The 20960-nt window shown below is 42.5% G+C and overlaps 1 protein-coding gene and 1 long non-coding RNA gene across 6 annotated transcripts in view; one reads left to right on the forward strand and one right to left on the reverse strand.

Annotated features, from left to right (window-relative positions):
• Positions 1–20960, forward strand: part of OPCML (opioid binding protein/cell adhesion molecule like) — a 775348-nt gene that overhangs the window by 123428 nt on the left and 630960 nt on the right. The window lies entirely within an intron of this gene.
• Positions 7796–14276, reverse strand: LOC132591189 (uncharacterized). Its single transcript, XR_009556810.2, has 3 exons — positions 14196–14276; positions 9678–9861; positions 7796–7976 (listed from the first exon to the last, which is right to left on the reverse strand). It is a non-coding gene; the product is annotated as an uncharacterized LOC132591189 (long non-coding RNA).

Raw genomic sequence — 20960 nt, forward strand, 5'->3', positions numbered from 1 at the left:
TCCATCTCTCTCTTTTTGAAAACTTGATGTGTTTAGGAAGTCCAAGGTTCTAATCCCAGTGTCTCCAACCAATTTGGTTTCAGGGCTGAGAAAACACGGCTCCCCGCACAAAAAATAATAATCTAGATTATTAAATTAGATGGGCAACAATAGGAACAGTGAGGAATTTGTTCTATTTTCATTTCAAACTAACTCACTCGTGCTACTCAAACCAGTACACAAAGTAAAACACAACCAGTCTTTGAAATCCACACTTCCCCAAATTTTATGATGCAGTTCTTCCATCAAAATACACATACAACCCCCCCCCCGAACATTACAAAATTCCACAGGTAAGGAGAAATCTGCATTAAAGTGCATAGGATTTTTATGTGTGGGTGTGTGTGTGTGTGTGTGTGTGTGTGTGTGTGTGTGTGTAATAGCAAACTGATTCAGAAAAGGCAATCTGAAATGGAGAAAAAGAAATGAGAAAGTGAGAGAAAGTGAAACTGAGAGATGCACCCATCCCTAAAGATGACTCTTATGTGCTGAGCTTTAATGCCGAGGTACTGCAGAACAGGTGGGTGATAACAAGTGGTCTGTTACCACGGCTGTGAAGGCGGATGAAGGCTGCAGCAGATAGGAATCTACCGGTTTGTCGTGACTACTTCATGCCATCGGAACAGAGCCCTACTGCGAAGACTGTGCACTGGTCAGCGTGCACTGATCTACACACATACAGTAAAACAAAATCACGCACAGGATTCTTCCAAAAACCCAACCCAAAGTCATGTTTATGGAAGACAATCTTACTCGGCTACGAGTGATCGAAGAAGAAGAAGAAGAAGAAGAAGAAGAAGAAGAAGAAGAAGAAGAAGAAGAAGACTGTGAATTCACACATGTGGGAGGTAGCAAAGGAACATGAAGAAATAATCGCCATCATATCAAAGGCTTGCAGGTTTGGGTTGTTTTTCGTTCGATAAATGAATCTTTAACGTGTCCCCTTTGACTCCCGTCTCCTGCCTGCACATGTGCTGTTTTTGCAAGCATAGTAGGGTGGGGGCAAGGGAGAGAATAAATGAAATGGATTAGAGACTCAGCTTCCATAATGAAGTAGCAATTTGTCTTGCGCTCTAGATCCAGATGCATTTGAGCTAACAAGCGGCCTGGCCTTGAGTACTGCAGAATGTTAAGTACCCCTCAGGTGGAGAGAATCCCCAGGTAGCTGAAAGAGGAGTGAGTGATGACAGAGGTGCGAGGGGACGAGAGAGGGAGAGATAAAAGCCTAGTGAAATCAGCAGCCTCAGACTAGGTGAACCCTGCTGTGAGATAGCTATCTTTTGCACCTGCAGAATCCGCAAGGCAGGCTAAGTGCTAGGGTGGGGATGGAATACAGATCAAACCCAGTTCTGGGTCATTCACAGCTCCCAGCTGTGCTTAGGGTGTTTCTGGGGAGGGTAGTGGAGGGAGAGAGTAAAGCTCAATGCCTGATTCTTCTTCTTCTTTTTTTTTTTTTGAGATGTGAAAGAAATGCAGAAGCTGTAGGAATTGTAACTTTTGTCTTTAATCTGACTTCAGACAATACAACCAAAGTTTGTTAACCCTTGAAGAAGCCTCTTTACAGAAGATTAAAAAGAAGTTGATTTCACTGAATGGTCCAGGCAAGGAAACGTGAAGGCAAATGCATTGCTAGATAATATCACTTTAATAAATAAGAATAACAACCACCCATCATCAATAAAATTCTCTAGGCAGCTTACAAAGAAGAAACAGACATCCTGTATTATCTCAAAATACAGCAGTTAAAAACAACAGGAGTCAAGGGAAGGAGCAAAATAATTCCTTTTATGTTTCCTCTGATGGAGGAAGTACACTATCTGGGAGCATTCCCAGATCCACTGTTGTCACTTGAAGCCCAGGTGGCCTCTAATGCAGGAATGCTCATCAACACCTTTGGTTGATACAAGAGAGGTGTCTACTTGTAGGGCAGGGGTAGATTCTCCCTTGTGGTAATTACTGTAGCACACTCAGTGTGAGGCTGCCTTTGTGACTGGTTTGGAAGCTAGGATAGAATACTGTAGAACAAGGGCTGCATCCAATGCTAGTCATACTTAGAGAGCCCAACTTCTTGAAGACAGAGAGCCCTGCAGTGTCTTCTCATTCTCCTCAGGTTGGGTCACCAGCTCATTACCTATGAAACTGGCCTTTGAATTGCTATTGTTATTATTTAATATTTATACTGTATCCGACCTTTCTCCCAAGCTGGGATTCAAGATGGCTTACAATGTTTATAAATGTATCAGAACACATTTAGAACCTGCAATTAAAATGTGGTTTGCCATGACAGCAGCCCAGAGATCAACGTTGTCTGCACCTTTGTTTTCAAAGGCCTGTCTGGACAGGAAGGTCTTAGCTTGTTGGTGAAAGGATAACAAGGAGGAAACCAGGCTAATCTCTCTTGGAAGGGAATTCCGCAATATGGAAGCAGCCACAGAAAAAGTATCTCTATCATGCCACCATCAACCAAGATGCATGATGTTGATTGGACCAATAGAAGGTGGTCACCCAAAGATCTTAGCACCTGGATAGGTTCATATAGGAAGATGCAATCCTTAAGGTATCCTGGGCCCAACCCATATAATTGGCAGCTTTTCCCCAGACTTGGTTCCCCAGATGTTGTTGGATGACTGATGGACAATTTCCATCATTAATGGTCATTGGCCATGGTGGCGGGGCTGGTGGGACTCGGAGTCCAGCAGCATCTGGAATTTGAGATTGGAAAAGGCTGGGCTAGAGAATTTTCTTTGATGCTTCATTGAGTATTTGCTGCTGTCATTAAACTATTGGCATCGCCGAAGGAATAGCCCACTTAATGATTCCCTCTGCCTTTTTCTTCCATTGTGAATAATGAAGTCTTGCTCACAGCCTCAAGTTCCTTAGCAGCTCCCCTAAAGTCCCCTGTAAATGGATCCCCTCCCCCTCCCCACTAACCCAACTCTGATAAGCGGAAGAAGAAAGGGCCTGTTGAGCTGGATGTTTTTTTAAAAAAAGGTTTGAGGAAATTAGTGGCAGGAAAAGGTCTTTCTTTATTTGGAATGAAATACTCCTTCGATTAAGAAGAGGACAATAAATGAGGCAAGGTCACCAGAGTGCTTTTGCTTTGAGCAGAGTGACTTAAGTCTAGCTAGGTAGCAAAGAAAGGTACGAGAGAAAGCAGATTTTTATCTTATTTTTTTGTGGCGAGATACAGACTTGATTATAAAAGCAGCAAGGGAGAGGGAGTTTTTTTTTCTTTCCTTTTTTAATTTAAAGAAGCCCAGGGATGATGGAGATCACATTCAATTCTGAGAGGAGGGAAAGAGAGAGAGAAGGAGATGAGTATGAAATGAGGCTTAATTTTAATGAAGCAAAATTCTCCATTAAGTAAGAAAACAGTTGACGGGGTGGGCAAGAGAGTGTGTTTGAAATGGGGATGGACATGACATATTATTGTGCCTGAGAGGATTCATTTTACACCTCGTGATGGGTTGGAAGAAGGGAGGGAAAGGCGGTGGATGTAGAGTGGAGGAATTTTTTGATAAAGAGTTTTATGAAAATGGATTCAGAAACTGCCTGTAATCAGGAAAATCAGAGTTTTTGTTGGGGGGGGGAATGGAACCTTGTGGTTAAAGGCCCAGCAATGGAGATCAGAATGTGTGCATGCAGCCTGAGAAAATCTACGTACACATGGCTTATGTCTCCCCCGCCACTCCAGGTGTAAAACAGATAGTTGATACTGTTATGGAAATCACCCTGGTGACAGGAGCAAGCCAGCAGTAAAATACACTTAGCAAGTTGGAAGCTCTTTGTAAGCAAAAACAGGAATGTCAGGCCTAATGAGCACAGCAACTCATCTCCAGCAGATTTTGCCCCCATGAAGCGGTTGCTAAGACTGAAGGTCCCTGCATCCCCACAACTGCCTAAGTCCCCTCCTCTCAAGGGTTTTCCCCATGTAATCTGATACTCAGGGCCGGATTAAGACCTTTAGAGGCCCTAACCACCCCCCACCCCCCCACAAATAATAAACCATAAAATAAAATTTTATTTTTTGAACTGAAACAAAACCTACAGTAAGATGGAAAATAATGTTTGTTTTTGTATACTTCCACTTTATATATGACAATTTTTCTCCTACATTTTCTAATTGCAAAGTCTTTGATCAGATCCTCAAAACTGATCTTACGTAACATATCTGCTTCTAAACTTAGTAGAGATAAGGCATCCAGCCTGTCTTCTTGCATAGTTGTTCCGTTGAGATTTTTTAAAATATACTTCAGCTAAGAAAATGAATGCTCAGCTGAGCAATTGTTGACCATTAGTGTAAAAAAATCTGACAATGGAAAATTTCTGTGGTACCCCCTTCCATTGATGCCCTAAGCACCTGCTTATTTTGCTTAATGGTTAATCCAATCTTGTTGAGACTGTGCCTGTGTGAAGCTAACATCTCCTATGCCCTCTTCACACCTCTCCTAGTTCTGGGAGACAGGGGGGAAGGTAAGCTTGCTGTAGCAGGACAAGAAGACACCTGTGTCTTATCACCAGCCAGACTCATCTCTGCCTCTTGGCCTCCCTTCTCTCCTGCTTTAGTTTCTGCCCCTGATTCTGGACTTCTCCTTGCCACAGACTCCCCCACTCACTAATCCATGTTACTTCTTCAGATTCCTCCTCTCAGTCTTCTCCCTCTTCTCCCACCACCAATCCCCTGGCTCTGAGCTTTCGTCCCTTCGGAATTCCCCAGCTGATTCCTCCCACCATTCCTCTATGTCCAACCAGTTTGTGACATCAAGCTGTTGAGAAGCATATTTTTAGGTCTCACCTTATTTTTCAAATTTTAAGTTGTTTTAAACTGTTTTTAATATTGTATAATATTGTGCTTTCATGTTAATGTTGTGTTTTAATTGTTGTAACACACTGTAGGGCAAAGAGTAGGTATTAAATTGTAGTTGTTGTCATTGCCATACTATCTCCCCTCCACATGCATTGAAAGAAGGTCTGAAAAAAGGGGAATAGATGCAAAACAAAGACTTCCCCTAATGACCTGTTTATTGCACATCTATCCTAATATGCTTCCACAAAGGTTACATGGAAGCCTTCATCCTGATCTTTTTGTTTGGAGGTTATGTCTTTCTATCCATGGATCATTAAAAAGGTAAAGAGACCCCTTACCGTTAGGTCCAGTTGCGGACGACTCTGGGGTTGCGGCGTTCATCTCTGGGTCATGTGGCCAGCATGACTAAGCCACTTTCTGGCAAACCAGAGCAGTACACGGAAACGCTGTTTACCTTCCCGCTGGAGTGGTACCTGTTTATCTACTTGCACTGCATGCTTTCAAACTGTTAGGTTGGCAGGAGTAGGGACCGAGCAATGGGAGCTCACCCCGCTGCGGGGATTCGAACCGCCAACCTTCTGATTGGCAAGCCCTAGGCTCTGTGGTTTAACCCACAGCGCCACCCCCGTCCCCCATGGATCATTAGCTCATACTTTTTATTGCATTTCCCCGTCTCTTTCCAAACCACAAAAAGACTTATTGTTGGGCCAGAGTGCTTTAATTGCACACATTTAAATTTATGGTATGTACTGTAATTCAATCACTTCCACAGAATACTGACAGTGTGGATGCACCTTAAAATCACTTATGGGATGGCTGAGAACATGCCTACCAAAGAATGGAGAATTATGGAAAGTCTTTCTGATATCTAGGAGGGAATGTGTTTATGGAGATGGAAGCTAGGATATGTGATTTATATAGGTCCCCCCCCCCCCATAAAACCCCTCACACACAGTCACTGCAGTGACCCATGAGCTGGCACTGACTGGAGCACCAGCCTCCTGCTACTTTTTGCTTGGCTCAGTCACACAGATGGCAAGGAACTCTTGGCGAATGCTTTCACTTTGTTTCTTCTTCTGGTTCCTTCTGATCATTTATCTGTGCTTCTTCTTTTTTGGCACCAGAGAATCAATGTGGCAATCTCCCACAAACAGACTGTTTGGGGAAAGGGAAAAAAAAAACATTGTATAGCCCTCCCCAACCCCAACCCTGATCTTGGCTGCTCAGAACAACTTCCATTGGCTTCAAAATGCCAGGCAAAGCTCTGCTTTCCCTGCCCACGTGGTGCTCATCATTTGCTAAACTATGCAAGCTTAATCCCCACCCCCAAGCAATGCGGCAGCATGCCTATTCTTTATGAATATAAGATTAATTAGGTGTTTTTTTTAAAAAAAATACACACACACACCTAAAAATCATATTTATGCAAAGCAAGCTGGAGCCAAAGACACATAAGTGCTGGTTTGCAATCTACAAGTAAACAACAAGACTAGTCTTGAGAGAAGCAGGGAACAGGTGGGCCAAGTGAGAGAGGTGGGCGGTGGCTTGGAGTGCTTCTGTTTAGGATAGATTTGGCAGCCAATATGCCATTACTTCCCCCCAGCTCCATTCCAGTGGGAAGTTCAGGACAGGACTTTACAGTGCTGGTCAGCTTCCCTGAAATGGGAAGTGGATTCCATGCTCAAATTGTAGGATACCAAATGGGGCTTGGCCCCCTTACCTTTGGCAAATGTTTACTTACGTAGATTTCTTGGAAATATTTATGATTATCATCATCACCATCGTTATTTCCTAGCACAAATACACCATTTACAACAAATTAAGCACAGCATATATATGAACAGATATATATGAACAGCATATAGAGCAATAGGTCTGGCCTATTCTGCTTAAGACATAATGAAGCACCAAATTTGTTGAAATTGTTCTTAAAACCGCACATTATCCTATTGTTCCAGAACGTACTCCATTTTCTGAAAAACGTTACTCATTTGCCCTCTTTTGTTATTTTAGTCCATTTCATCAAATGCCCTAATTCAGTAGAGATTTAGATTTAGATGAATGTCTATTGAGATATGATGTATGTTGTAAAACTGACTAATAAAGGCTGCTTCTCAGCCTTTTATCTATAGCACGGCAATCCAGCCTCTCAGACCAAGTGGGCCACAAAAATAATTTGACACAGAACGCGTGGGCCACACACTGAATTAAGTTTCCATGTCATGAATTAAAGTGTTTTGTAATATAGTTAATATTATTTAATATGCACAACCGCCAGTGGTTGCTGGTGCCTATTGAGATGGTTGAGGTGGAAGGAAGGGAGTCCAGGTGATGCCAGAGCCCAAGAGACAGCAACAATGGATTCTAGCTTTGTACCCACCCTCTTCATCCTTTCTGAGTTCAAGGGCCAACACTAAGGAGGAGGAAGCTGACAGGCCTTGCTTGCCACCTACTGCTCTGGTTGTTAAGTAAGAAGCCAGGCGGGTGGGGGCTTCTTTCACCCTAATGGGCCAGCCTTCACCACTTTGCTGCACATTTCTTTCATTTCTAGATTGGCAATGGAAAGAGGGAAGGCATCACCACTTAAAGGGTTGATTACAGGCAGTTTCTGAATCCTATTTTACTGTCCCTGGAGGCTTAAGGTATCTTTACAAAAGTCTGTTTTAATTACAGTTTGCGTGTTGAGTCGACATTGCAGGAGTGGGCATGGCAGGAGAGCTATTGCACGCAAAAGGGGTTCTTCAGCACACAGCTGCCTTTCGGTCTCAGTTCAGTAGATGAAGGAGAGGAGGTGGATCTGGATCCCCAGAGATTCAGGACTTTTTCTAGAGAAACAAAACCATGGCTTGGAGAAACAAGCAGAGGCCAATTGCTGGGGGGTGGCGGGGAAGCAAACTGGGAAGATAATGTGGGAGTAAAGAGCCAAGAAAGGACCAAGCAGGTTTTCATTTCAACTTTTAATGAGGAAAAATAAATAAATCCAGAAATCAGAATGATTAAGATAAAGAGAGAGAGAGAGAGAGAACTGCTTTCTTTTCATGGTCTGCTGAAACCAGGCTGGCAAAGCAGAGCTGCTAAGATGACAGTGGGAGGCTCCTTGTATTTAATTACTTCCAGCATGACTCTGTGGCTGAAAAATATAAAAAATAAAAACACTCACTTGGGAGCTCCTACAGAGGGAAGACAAGAGGAGCAAATAGAGTGTGGCTGTACTTACAGTTCCATGTGCTAAATGGGTTGTGCGGTCCCTAAGCTAATGTGTTTGCTAATGCCTCTCTTTTTGCTTTCTGCAACTGTGGGAAATGATGCAGCCTGAAATATTTGTGTACTGGGGATGCCCAGCACTGTTGCCTAGGGGTCTCTCTGCTGAATATTTTCATTGGTGCCATAATACAGAGGATAAGGTTATCAGTGGCTACTAGCCATGGAGGCTGCATTATCTCTCCACTGTCAGATGCACTATGTCTCTGATACCAGTTGCTGGGAATTCACATGGGGGACACTCCATTGCACTCAGGCCCTTGGGCCATTTTGAGAACAGATGGGTCACTGGTTACACTTGTTTATACCTAGGGCAGGCTGCCAATTCTCCCCATTCTCCCCATTGCCCCACCAGAGAATAAATTGTTTCTGGACTGACAACTTTAAAGAGTGGCTGATAAGGTTTTATTGCAGCTTGAAGAAATACATCTGGCAGCAACTAGTAGAAAGGCACTTGGTACACGGAACCATCATCTCCCAGAATCATGGTGACCTCCAACTTGTTCAGTTTTTGGAATCTTCTGAAAACTTGTTTATTCACACAGGCCTCAGTGATACCTCACATTGAGAAGAGCTCCGGTTACTGAATTTATGGCTCCATTTTAATTTGGAATTCTTATCGTGGTTTTCTGGTTTAAAATAGTCTAGGGAGAGTCCCTGTTTCTGATTGCCCCCTTCCCCAGTAGCAGTATTCAGTTGTTGATTGTGCTTTGCTGTGTTAGGCTGCAGACTCAAGGTCAACGAGAAGCTGCACTATGTACTCTGTCCAGCTTGCACACTTCAAAAACATGTTCTAATCCATTAGTCCAACCTGGGAAGAAAAATACTGGTAACATAATTTGATATTATTTTTGTTCCTCTTACTGCATAGCATGACATTTGGCACCCATTTTGCATTCCTGCCCAGATCTGCAGCTGGATCACTTGCCCCAACCTTCCTGTACTACTAGTAATCACAATAGGGATGAGATCCTGTAGATACACCATTGGGAATATTTCTTTCACAGAAGACATTTCTCTGGGCTGAAACATCTAGTGTGACTTCCTTTGGGGTGAAAACCAAAGGTTGTGATTCCACCAAGTGGGAACCCTAAGGTGTCCTAGTTTATTTAACCATATCAGCATGTGAAACATGTGGGTTGCAAGTGGTACATAGATTGAATATTGTGAAGTAGACACTTGCATGATGACTTCTATATACATTTGGCTCTACATGCAGTAATTTAGCCTACATTTTTAACATGCCAATTTGAAAAAAATTAAAATGATTGGTTTGAACCTGGGTTCTGATTAACCTGGTTATCCAGTTCGAATCACTAAAGCAGTGATCACATTATTGCTTAAGGATAGTTCACAGTACATACATGGCTTTCATTCTTTAATTTCTTACAACCTTGATTAGCTAGACCTGTAGCCTCCAGATGTTGCTGGACTCCAACTCTCTGGCCACCAAACAGGGTTAATGAGAGTTGTACTCCAGTAATATCTGGAATGCCATAGGTTCCCCATCCCTGGTTTAAAACAAACAATGGTTTAATGTGAACCAGTGAATTGCTGAAAAAGTACTTACGAAATTCCTTCCTCATACTTGCTGCTGCTGCACCACAGACAAAACCACCAGGAGTTCAGCTTGTCAGGTCATCCAAACCCAGGTTCATGGTTGGTTTCCTCCAAACACCAGCATGCTGCTTGTGTCACATTAAACCAAAGTCTGTGGTTATGTGTGAACCTGGCCGCCCCATATCACCTGTTGTCTGAGATAAGAATTTGTTATAGTAGAATGGACACTGGCCACTTTCCAGCAGTCTCTTATTTCTTGTTTGTGGAGGCTGCAGTTCCCCTCCCTTTTTATTCTGTCTCTTTACTTTTTTTTTTGTTCTTCCATGTTTTTGAAGTGCACATTGCAAACCCTGTGGGGGTGGATGAAATCAACGAAACTCCCTGAGGGGCAGCAATTTGTTGGTTGTAATTATATTTTTGTTACTTGCAAATGAAATGCAAAAAAGAAAAACCAACACAATTAAACCCATATTAATAGAAACAGATTGGCATAGCCACGGGGATGAGAGAGTGAGAGCATGTGTTTGTGCGTGCTGTGGTCCAATCCTAAAAGGCACTGAGCACTTCTAGTCTGCACAGTAAAATGTGGGCTAGCAGAACTTCTTGCATCTTATGGGAAGGTTCTCAGGCCTGGGCAGGATAAGGCTTTAATTTGCAAATCATCAAAGCCATCATTCTGCCAATCTATCAATTATCAACGCTTAGGCCTGCCACTGGGTAAATGAAAATAGGGTCTGTGTACCAATTAATATCATTAGAGCCCCTGACATTAGAGGCAACACGCCTGATTTCTTTGGGCATGATGGAGGCCATGCAGTCCCCAGCAAAGTGATATGATGGATCTGTGGCTGTTCACATTTGGTTCAGTTTAAATCCCAAGCAGGTAAATAGTTCACAGGAAGAAGTCATGTGACTGAGTGGTTCTGCGACTGAGTGCATTCTGCGCCAAAATAATATAAATGATTTAGCAAGGGAGTAGGTAAATGCTATTCATGTTCATTCAGTGTTTCTTCCAGAGTCAAAGATGAGTCAGCAAGCCCCCCCCCCCATCTCCATTGGTACAACCAGGCCCAACAGCTACTTGGCTCATGGCTAGGAATTGGGGAAATTCGTCCATTTCTTCTCTCTGCCAATTTCCCATAAGTTGTGTCAATTTCTCATGTATTCATTCATAAGTCACTTCCACCCATTTCTCCAGGTGCTCTAATTACTGAGCCACAGCAAATGTTAAAATACACATTTCATCACAAAATACTTACTTTAAATCTGTACTTTTAACACAACGTATGCATTTCTAAATTTATTTTGCCTGAGAACTATATGGCAAAGTTCAGGGAAGTGTGAAATCTGAAGGATATTTATGCTCTAATCCATATATCAGCCCAGAAGGTGTAAATTAGGTCGGTTTGCTTTTTTAAAAAATGCAGACGAAATGAAATTTTCCTTCATTGCTACGCTGACACGACCAGAACCACCTTCAACAACAACCACTTCAACTGATTTAAAGTAACCATGACAAGTGGCCATCCAACCTCTGCTTAAAAACCTTCAACGAAAGAGAGTCCACTACTTTCTGAGGGAGTGCGGCTGACAGATCACATTAAAGCAGCCATACATTATTTTTAGCAAAACTTGTTGAAAGCAGAGGGTCTTCATTAGGTGCTCAAAAGACGAGAGACTGTGCCTGTCTAATATTCGAGGGGAGGGTATTCCAAAGGGAAATAGACACAACACTAAAGACCCAATTCCTATATTGTGCATAAAAGACCTCTGGGCACCACAATTTAAGAAGGATGTTGACAAGCTGGAACGTGTGCAGAGGGGAGCAGCCAAGATGATCAAGGGTCTGGAAACTAAGTGGAGCTGGGTATGCTTAGCCTGGAAAAGAGGAGACTGAGATATGATAGCCATCTTCAAATATCTTAAGAGCTGTCACATGGAGGAGGGAGCAAGCTTGTTTTCTCCAGCTCTGGAGGGTAGGACTCAAACCAATGGCTTCAGGTTGCAAGAAAATATATTCCTACTAAACATTCAGAAAAAAAAAACTTTCTGACAGTAAGATCTGTTCAGCAGTGGAACAGACTCCCACGAGAGGTGACAGACTCTCCTTCCTTGGAGGTTTTTAAACAGAGGTTGGATGGCCATCTGTGGTGGATGCTTTAGCTGAGATTCCTGCATTGCAGGGGGTTGGACGAGATGATCCTTGGGTTCCCTTCCAACTCTACAGTTCTATGATTTTTTTTAAAGAATAATTTATTAGATTTTCCAATTAAACACATTAAACACATTACACAAAACAAAACATTCAAAAAACAAAACACACAATTTTTCTCTTTTTAACAATTATTTCCATATCTCTCATTCCCAATGCTCTGCCGAACTTGACTTCCCTCCCTCCCCTCATTTGGTTTTCTTTCCAACTCTTATCTCGCAGTTCCTTTGTTCCTTCCATTTAAAGTCAATTCGTAGGATTTATTTCAGTCCTGCAAGTATCTTTAAACTTCTACAGTTTTTTTCCATATAGTCCACAAATTTACTCCAATCTTTTTGGAACCTTGTTTCCCCCTGGTTTCAGATCCTGCTAGTCAGTCTTGCTAATTCCACATTTTTGTCTGCCACTCTTCAATGATCGGTAAATCCTGAGTTTTCCATTTTCGGGCTAGCAAAGTCCTAGCCGCGGTTGTCGCATACAAGAATATTATATGGTCCTCGTTTGCAATCTCTTGTCCAATAAGTCCTAATAAAAATGCCTCAGGTTTTTTGGGAAAGGTATACTGAAGAATCTTTTTCAGTTCATTATATATCATTTCCCAAAATCTTTTAACTTTTTCGCACTTCCACCACATATGATAAAACTCTCCCTCCTTCTCATTACATTTCCAGCACATTTTATTACTCATCCTATACATTTTAGCTAATTTTGCTGGTTACAGTTCTATGAATTTATGATAAGGTGATGCCTTCAGGAGGCCCTCATAGGGAGGGCTATATAGAGGGTGAGACAATCTTTCAGATACTGTGGTCCAAAGCTGTATTACAGGGCTTCATACACAAAAAAACCAACACTTGGAGCTTCACCCAGTAGTTTCAGTGGAAGCCAATGCAATTCTTTCAACTTCAGGGTAACATTTTGAAGATATCCTAACCCAGTGTTTCTCAACCAGTGTGCCTCCAGATGTTTTGGGACTACAACTCCCATCATCCCTAGCTAGCAGGACCAGTGGTCAGGAATGATGGGAGTTGTAGTCCCAAAACATCTGGAGGCACACTGGTTGAGAAACACTGTCCTAACCCTATGAGCAGCGGCATATCTAAATAAGTGGACATTTATAGACTTCCTGATTCACAAGGAGATGTGTTACTGAAGCCCCACAGAAGAAGCAGTGGGGCTGGGAACAGAATCTAACTATCCCCCTTTGCTGTTGTTGCAATTTTGCCTACTACAAGGGGTAAGATGGAAAGATCAAAGGGGAGAGGAACCATTCTTTGTTCACAAAGGCACTTAACAACACAGCTGGTGCCCAAGTGCTTCATTGCATGGGAAGCCAAGACAAGGAGACATTGCATAATAGATTTAAACATTCCTGGCATGAGATATATTTAAAGTGCATTCATACAGTACTTTTCGTAACAGCTGCCACCATAGTGCACCTGAGGACTCTAACCTGATCCTTAACATGAGTACTTAGTACTTGATGCATATGTTTATTATTATATCTGTCAGCTAAATTGGAGTCAACAGGCAATCTGCATAAACATACAATGTGCAAAGAAAAAATAAAGACTATTTACTATGCAGGAGCCCAAAGGAGACACAGAAATTTTAGATTTCTGCTTCTGATGTAATTGATATGAAAATACAGTGCTTGCCCTGAAAAGAGAAGATCCCATGCTGTGAAAATACCTTTCCTGGCCAGGCAGAGACAAAATAATAGCAATTATGAGTGCAAAAATATTTAGAACAAAAAAGAGAGTGAGAGATAGAGAGAAGGAGAAAGGGAGAACAAAACCAAAGAGGAGGAAGAACAGGATTTTGCTATATCTGAACCAATCCACAGCTTGCAATCTTCAACAATTTGTCATTTTGAGCAGGCCACATGAGCAAGCTATGAATAAAATCAGTCAATTTAACCCCCAAAATCAATGCTCTTTTGTAGAGCTGCTTAAAATCTAAGTGGAAGGGAAGACTTTGAAGCTGATTTCCACTAGTAAATGCACCACTTATGGACTGTTTGATTTGAGCTGAAGTCTGCTCAGTTTTCCCAGTACCCAGCATCTGATGACTAATTAGCAAATTGGGTGAAAATACCTAAAAGAAGCAGGGTTTTTGTTTTATATTAAACATGAACATTATTGTTATAGCACCCACTAGAGTTATAGCTAGAATTTTCCCCACCAACAGCTGTAAACTTTCTTCAGCATAAAAATGCTGCAGATCAGATCAAAGGCCTGTCTAGTCCAACATCACGATCCACACAGTGGCCAACAAGATGCCTTTCAGAAATCCCTAATGCAACAACCCCCTCACCCGTTCCTGCTCCCCAGCGCACAGTCTCTGAGCTGGAAGATTCCACTTAGCTTCCGTGTCTAGCAGCAGCTGATAGACAAATGTGCACTCTGTTAGCCTGCTTAATCCTTCTTAAAGTAATTTGAGCTACTGGCCATGATGGCACCTTGTGGCAGTGGATTCCATATGTGATGGAGAAGCTGTCCTCTTGAATCTTCTAATCAAACTCACTAGGTGACTGTGGAGTCTTATAGTAATATTCGAGAAAGGATTAAACACACACACATTGGCTCCCCCTGGCTATGATTCATTTCTTCTATCGGCCTACAATGCTTACACATTGCAGACAAATCTACACAGTGCTCTAATGGGCTGGAATTTTCTTTTCCTCTCTTGACAGGCATGTTTACATGGAGAAGTGACAGTGTATGTGTACTTGATTCTTCTCCTTCTATTAGTCCCCCGCCCAGCAAGCTCCCTATGCAGAACTGTATGTTTACCTACACAAAACTACATGGGAGAAGGAAAAAGGTTTGGTGATGAGGGCGGAGTTCCAGCAAATAAAAAAAACTTAGTAGGAAAGCATTAACCCGCTTCGGTTTTTTGTGAAATACCACATGCTCCTGTCAAGTTTTTGTTTATAATATTGCTTGTGTCACTTGTGATGTAAGTCAGACTCTGCTGGCTCCCTGCCCTAACATTTTGTTGCATGAAGAAATGGACAAATCTATTGATTTGTGGGTTGTTGGGTTTTTTTGTTAAATGCTCATGAAAATTTATAAATTTCTCCTATAAAAATATGTCTATATGCAGTTTTGATTCATATACACATATTTGCAAACAAATTCCCCCTGGTATAATGCATGTTTGTATGTTGTTTTCACTAATGCATGTGTTTCTATGCAACTTTACTCTGCCACATGCTTTGTGGGGTATATAATTCTTTGCTGGGGTATATAATTCTTTGCATTGCAAAATTCAGAGAAGTGCAATTTTTAAAGGATGGGTGTGATTTGCATTTCAATATGAACTGAATTGAATCAACCTTAGTTACACTTAGATCTCAAGTGTGTGCAATGGTACCCAGTAGGTGATATTTTTCTTTCTGACAGTACGACAGAGTTTTTCATTGCTTAGCTCAGACTAAAGGAAGCTGCCATCTGGACATTCTTTAGAGCCAATCATCTACAAGTACAAAACAGTGTTGTTCTCAAAGTTTATCCTGAATCCCCCACTCAAACTTCTCCATCAATCAATGAGAAAAGAAATTACATTTGAGAAGTGCTCTTTTTCTAGAAAATGTAGGTGCTGGAGCTCACTACAAACACCTCCCTTGTTCTCTTATAATGGCAATGGCACCCACCTGAGAGGTGCCAGAACTGAGTTCCGGCTGGGGGAAAAAGTCTTGCATTTGAGAATTTTCAAAGAGGAGTGAAACTTCCATTGAAATTCTCTTGGGTGGGGTATTGCTTCTGCAAAACAGCAGAGATCATCTCAGGTTCATGAAAGCACTAAATAGCAAACCAGCCTCATTTATCCTCTACCACAAATGTCCTTCTAAAACTGGAGTGGATGAGTGTTGAAGGAAGATCTAAGTGCTATAGAGGTCAGAGCACCTACCCCTGAGAAAGAGGGAAGAGTTACATAGTGAAGATTGAAGTAAATCTGTTTATCTTTTTGCCAAATAAGCAAGAGGATAAAGGACTCTTGTTTTCGAAAAGAAAATAATGCCTGTTGGGAGGGCATCATAGTTGGGGCATCACTATAGAAAAGGCCCTGTCACTTGAAGCCTCCACATAAGCCTTAGAAAGCAGGGGCACCCGAAGCACAGCTTCCAGTGAAGATACCAATGTCAGACAAGTTAGCCTAAATTTCTCTTTTGGGAATCTTTACAAGTTAGCAAGAATGACCATAGCTGCCAAGTTTTCCCTTTTCTCGCGAGGAAGCCTATTCAGCATAAGGGAAAATCCCTTTAAAAAAGGGATAACTTGGCAGCTATGAGAATGACACCCAGATCAGGGATTTGCCTGAGACCACTGGCAACAATTATTTGCTAAGGGGTATAGTGTATATCTGTGGCAGAATTGGAAACTGAGTTTCGGCTCTGTGGCTTATACTTTTTCATAAACTAAACGCTTCCCTCCCCACCCTCAATTTGATTTCACCTCCTCGGGTAGCAGCTGCAATTCCAATTTATTTTTGTTGTGGTTCAGGCTATTTACAGCTAGATGAGCGGAAGTGATAGGCTGGTTAGCAGGGGATTCACCAGTTAATCAATCTGGAGACGATTTGGCCAATTGACTCCTGCAGTTATTAAAGTTCTGTTTAAAAAATAATAATGCCCCTGCATATGCATTTTAGTTAATTTCCAGGAAAAAGGATATTGCTTTCACGGTGATGCAGCATTTGTGCTAATCAAACCTCCAAAGGGGCCTGAACTTTTCCCTGCTGGTAGGAGGCATAGAAGCATTGGGGGGGAGGGGGTTTGCTGTCTTTAATAACTTGGTGGGAGCAACCCTCCCCTTGTTTATTGTGGAATCTCATTCTCATTTGCTACAGCCTGTAATGCCGCTGTTTCACAATGCACACACGCTGAGGTGTGGTTTCAAGGTCTTCATGTGTTTAGCAAATATTTCAGACGAAACGATCTGTTCAGCTGTTACCCTGATTGCCAAGATTACAGCATGACAACAAACATTATTTGGGGGATTGGAGATGAAATTACAGCCCACTCGCTCTGGCGTCTGCGGCGAGAAGCAGATGCAGTGTTAATTTTCAAGCTGCAATGTCCATTACGCCAAGCTGTGGAATCACGGCACATTAGCATTGCAGCCAGCTGCCGCTGATGGTTCCGCGGTGGAGGTAATAATAAACTCCATTGCTTGTTGGAGAGGGGGGGAAACTGTTTAACACCAGGAAAGGGATGGGGGAATTATTTGTTCTAGGAATAGCTGTTTACAATGAATGTTGTTTAGGCAACAGTAATGCAACCCATAGTATGTGGCACTGTTCCATGTGAATACAGTCATATCTTGGGTTACAGACACTTCAGGTTGTGTCTTTTTAGGATGTGTCCCGTTCTGAACCCGGAAGGACCCAAACGGGTTACTTCCGGGTTTCGGTGCTTGCACATGTGCAGAAGCACTAAATCGTGTTTTGTGCTGCGCAGAAGCACTGAATTGCGACCCACACGTGCGGTTGTGAATGCTGCAGGTTGTGAACGTGCCTCCCGCACTGATCACGTTCGCTATCCAAGCGCCCGCTGTACCAGATATTGGTGTCTGGCTGAAACTTGTAGCAAAGGAGAGGCACAACTATGAGGGATGAAAACTCATAGCTTCAACAGCCCTTATTTAGTCCTTCTTTTATTCTACTATATCTCAAACTGTTCTGTGGCGGCCTACTTTAAAGAAGAAGAAGAAGTTAAGGAAAGTTAAACCAATACAGTGGACCCTCTGGATACGAACTTAATTCGTTCCGGTGGTCCTTACGTACCCTGAAAAGTCTGCAACATCAGGCACTGCTTCTGAGCACACGCGTGGCACGATAGAACATTTCTGTGCATGTGCACACAACGAAACCAGAAATATACACTTCTGGGTTTGTCGCGTTCGCAACCCGAAAGTTACGTTACCCAAATATAACATAACCTGAGTATCCACTGCAATGTCATTGACGCAACTGAGACACTGAAAACAGTTGATAACAGTAGACCAGGTCATGCTGAAAAGGGGTGGGGGGATCTCAGTGATCCAAGCCTTTCAGTGGCCAGCCCACTCTAAATGGAAGCCAAGGAGTGTCCTGGCTATGCCACTCTTCCCCATGAAGCCTCCTGAGCCAAAGTAATGCTCCCCTCCCTTTGTGCCTTGAAGCTTTCTGGCAATGAGAAGTAGGTTGGGATCCAGGGGATGTCTTTGAGTGCTCATTGGGGCCTTGTGAGAAAGGACATAGCTTGGGGAAGGGATGTAGCTCAGTGAAATCACCTGCTTTATATGCAGAAGCTCCCAGGTTGAAGCATCTCCAAGCAGGGTTGGAAAGATTTTATATCTGAAACCCTGGAGAGCTACTGCCAGTCATTGAGTAAACAGTTCCAAGCAAGATGGTCCATTGGTCTGATTTGATGTTGGGCAGCTTCCATTGTTCCTATGTACATGTGTGAGGACATTGGTTGCCCCCAGACTCTGGCATTCTCCCTCCCCCTCAGGCAATTCTAAGTTGAGAGGTGCCAATTTGTTAGACTTCCTTTGAAACAGTCACAGAACACACTATCCTCCGATGAAGTTAATGCAAAGTCTGCTTTGTAGGTCTCAGAATTTCTGTGAAGTGGGAACAATTCTCCCTCAGTTGTTGGTTTGTAAAATCTTGTCTTAATTTGGGCCTGGATCCAAACACCCAGCCCCTTAACTCTCTCTCTCATTTCTCTCTCTCATCTCTCTCTCTCTCTCTCTCTCTCTCTCTCTCTCTCTCTCTCTCTCTCTCTCTCTCTCTCTCTCTCTCTCTCTCATCTGACTTGCTTATTTAAGAAGTGTCTCCATTGGAAGAACAGCAGAGAGTCTGAGAGGATGATCAAAGGGAAAACTCAGGATGGATTGAGATCAAATATTCATCTTCTGTGTGCTTTCTATTAAGTGACAGAGACGCAAGAAAGAATGAGGATTATCAATTGAATTCTATGAAACAGGCCTTTCAAGAGTGGCTGCTTCTTCCCATCTCCATGATATAAAAATATAACTGAAGCAAAAGTAGGGGGAGAGGAGGAGGTGGAGGAGGAAGGGGGGGACCAAACAGTGAGGGGAAATCATCAAAACTTTGCAGCTCCCTAAATGACACATACCCAATGTTAGATTTGTTTCACTACCTTTTTATAGTGGCTGCTCCTGTTTCTTTGGCAAAGTTAATGAGTATCCAGTTTTCACTGCCTGCTGCGTAATGTCAGGTCTTAAAATACAGTGACAGACAACTGTTTGATGCAGAAGCCACTCAAGAGACCAAGTTTGTTGGGGGTTTTTTTGTGTGTGTGTCTGTGTGGTGTTTTAATAAAGTGGCTGCTTATCTTCTGAGCAGGCTGCTTAATAAAGATGGATAAGAGAATTAGGGTTGTCACTCAGCTAAAAAAATCTTAATCAACTGGGTTTTATTAAGTAAATTATTTAATCAACTGAATTTATGTAAACAGTAAACCAAGATTTCTGACGCATCTCTTATTGTAAGTGGGCCAACATTATATAGAGCTTCTCCCTACCCTCTGACTTTTAGAGGTATACTGTCCCGGTACATGGAGGCTTGTTCCCTGTCATGGCTGAGTCTATTGCAAATATCTGATTCTAAATGGAAGAGAATATGCCCTCCTTGCTGTAGATGTTTGTTTGTGTACATGTTTGTACACACACACACACACACACACACACACACACTTTGAAGGATTGGTGATAGGTCTTGTCTGAAAAGGGATGTGGCTTGGGGAGAGTCCTAAGGGTCAGATAGGAGAGGTCTGGAAGGCTGCATTTGGCCCCTAGGCCTGATGTTCCCCACCCCTGGCTTAAATCTTCAGTTTGATTAGATGGAGAAGGATACAAGGACAGTAAAGGCTGAACCTGCTGCATGACTTTTCAAGCTAGCAAACCTGTGACAACCAAGAAATTGCTCCTTTGAGGAAATGGGGTGTAGGCTGGAGCATGGAAGTCCAGATCAAAACTGAATCAGAGTGTTAAGAACCCCAAACCAGCTAGTTAAATGCAGCCTGGTGGCACCAAGCCACAAAGGACTGAAGGAAACTTTGAGCTCAAGGAACAACTAAAACCACTTTTCCATCTTGTTCCACTTGGGAATGGCCCAGAACTCTTGACAGGTCTCCATGTTATTGACCCTCCCATCATATCAAGGGAAAACGTTTTGCCCAGCAAATGAAATGAGTATCCCATGGATTGCACAAGGGATGCTTATGGACAAATATTTCTGGTGTCTCTTGGGTAGCTTGTCACTGGTAATTAATGTGTTATGCTAATATTCCTCAGCCTCTCTTAGAATTTCCATAACTTAATGAGTGACATTTTAGTGGAACACTCTTTAGTCCACAATAATCTGGATTTCTGATCCATGGGAGTTAAGAAGTAATCAGCATCCAAGCTGTCTCTGTAGTTGGGGAGTCATCTGGAGGGTGGGGGTTGTTTTCCAGTAGTAGATGTAATAAATTTGCCAAACATATCCAATTTATTTTTAAGTATACATTTTTTTAAAACACCTTACACCTTCCTCTGCAGAACTTTTCACAGGGCTGTAGTAAATGGCCCTGTCATTTAGGTTGTAAGACTAAATTACATGATAGGCTTAATTATCCTTCTGATTTGGGGTCCGCAATGCCAGATTCTTTATTATTGTAGCCCAGGGGGATGGAATTTGTGGCCCTCCAGATGTTATTCTACTACTACTCCCATCATTCCTGGCCAGCTGGTGTGGATGGGAGTTGGAGCCCAACAGCATCCTCCTCCTCTTTCCCCTCCCTTCTGTGTTCCCCCCACCCACCCTCATTTTATTCCTTCCAACACAGCAACAAAGCCCTCTTTTCAGGAGCACATCCAACTCAAGCACCAACCTAACCCCAACATACAGCAAATAAATAAATAAAGCACCAAATTGGAGCCCCCCTTATGATGATTTGAGGATAAATAGATGTGTACCAAAGACTCCACATGGAGTTGTATAAGCAAGGTAGGCTGTGTTTGGAATCAGTAGGGTTGTGTTCAGCACTATGGACAGCTACTTCATGTTTTCACATTCCCAAGTCGT

The sequence above is a fragment of the Zootoca vivipara genome, chromosome 14 (assembly GCF_965207765.1).
Source record: "Zootoca vivipara chromosome 14, rZooViv2.hap1.1, whole genome shotgun sequence".
In the NCBI taxonomy this organism is placed as follows: domain Eukaryota; kingdom Metazoa; phylum Chordata; class Lepidosauria; order Squamata; family Lacertidae; genus Zootoca; species Zootoca vivipara.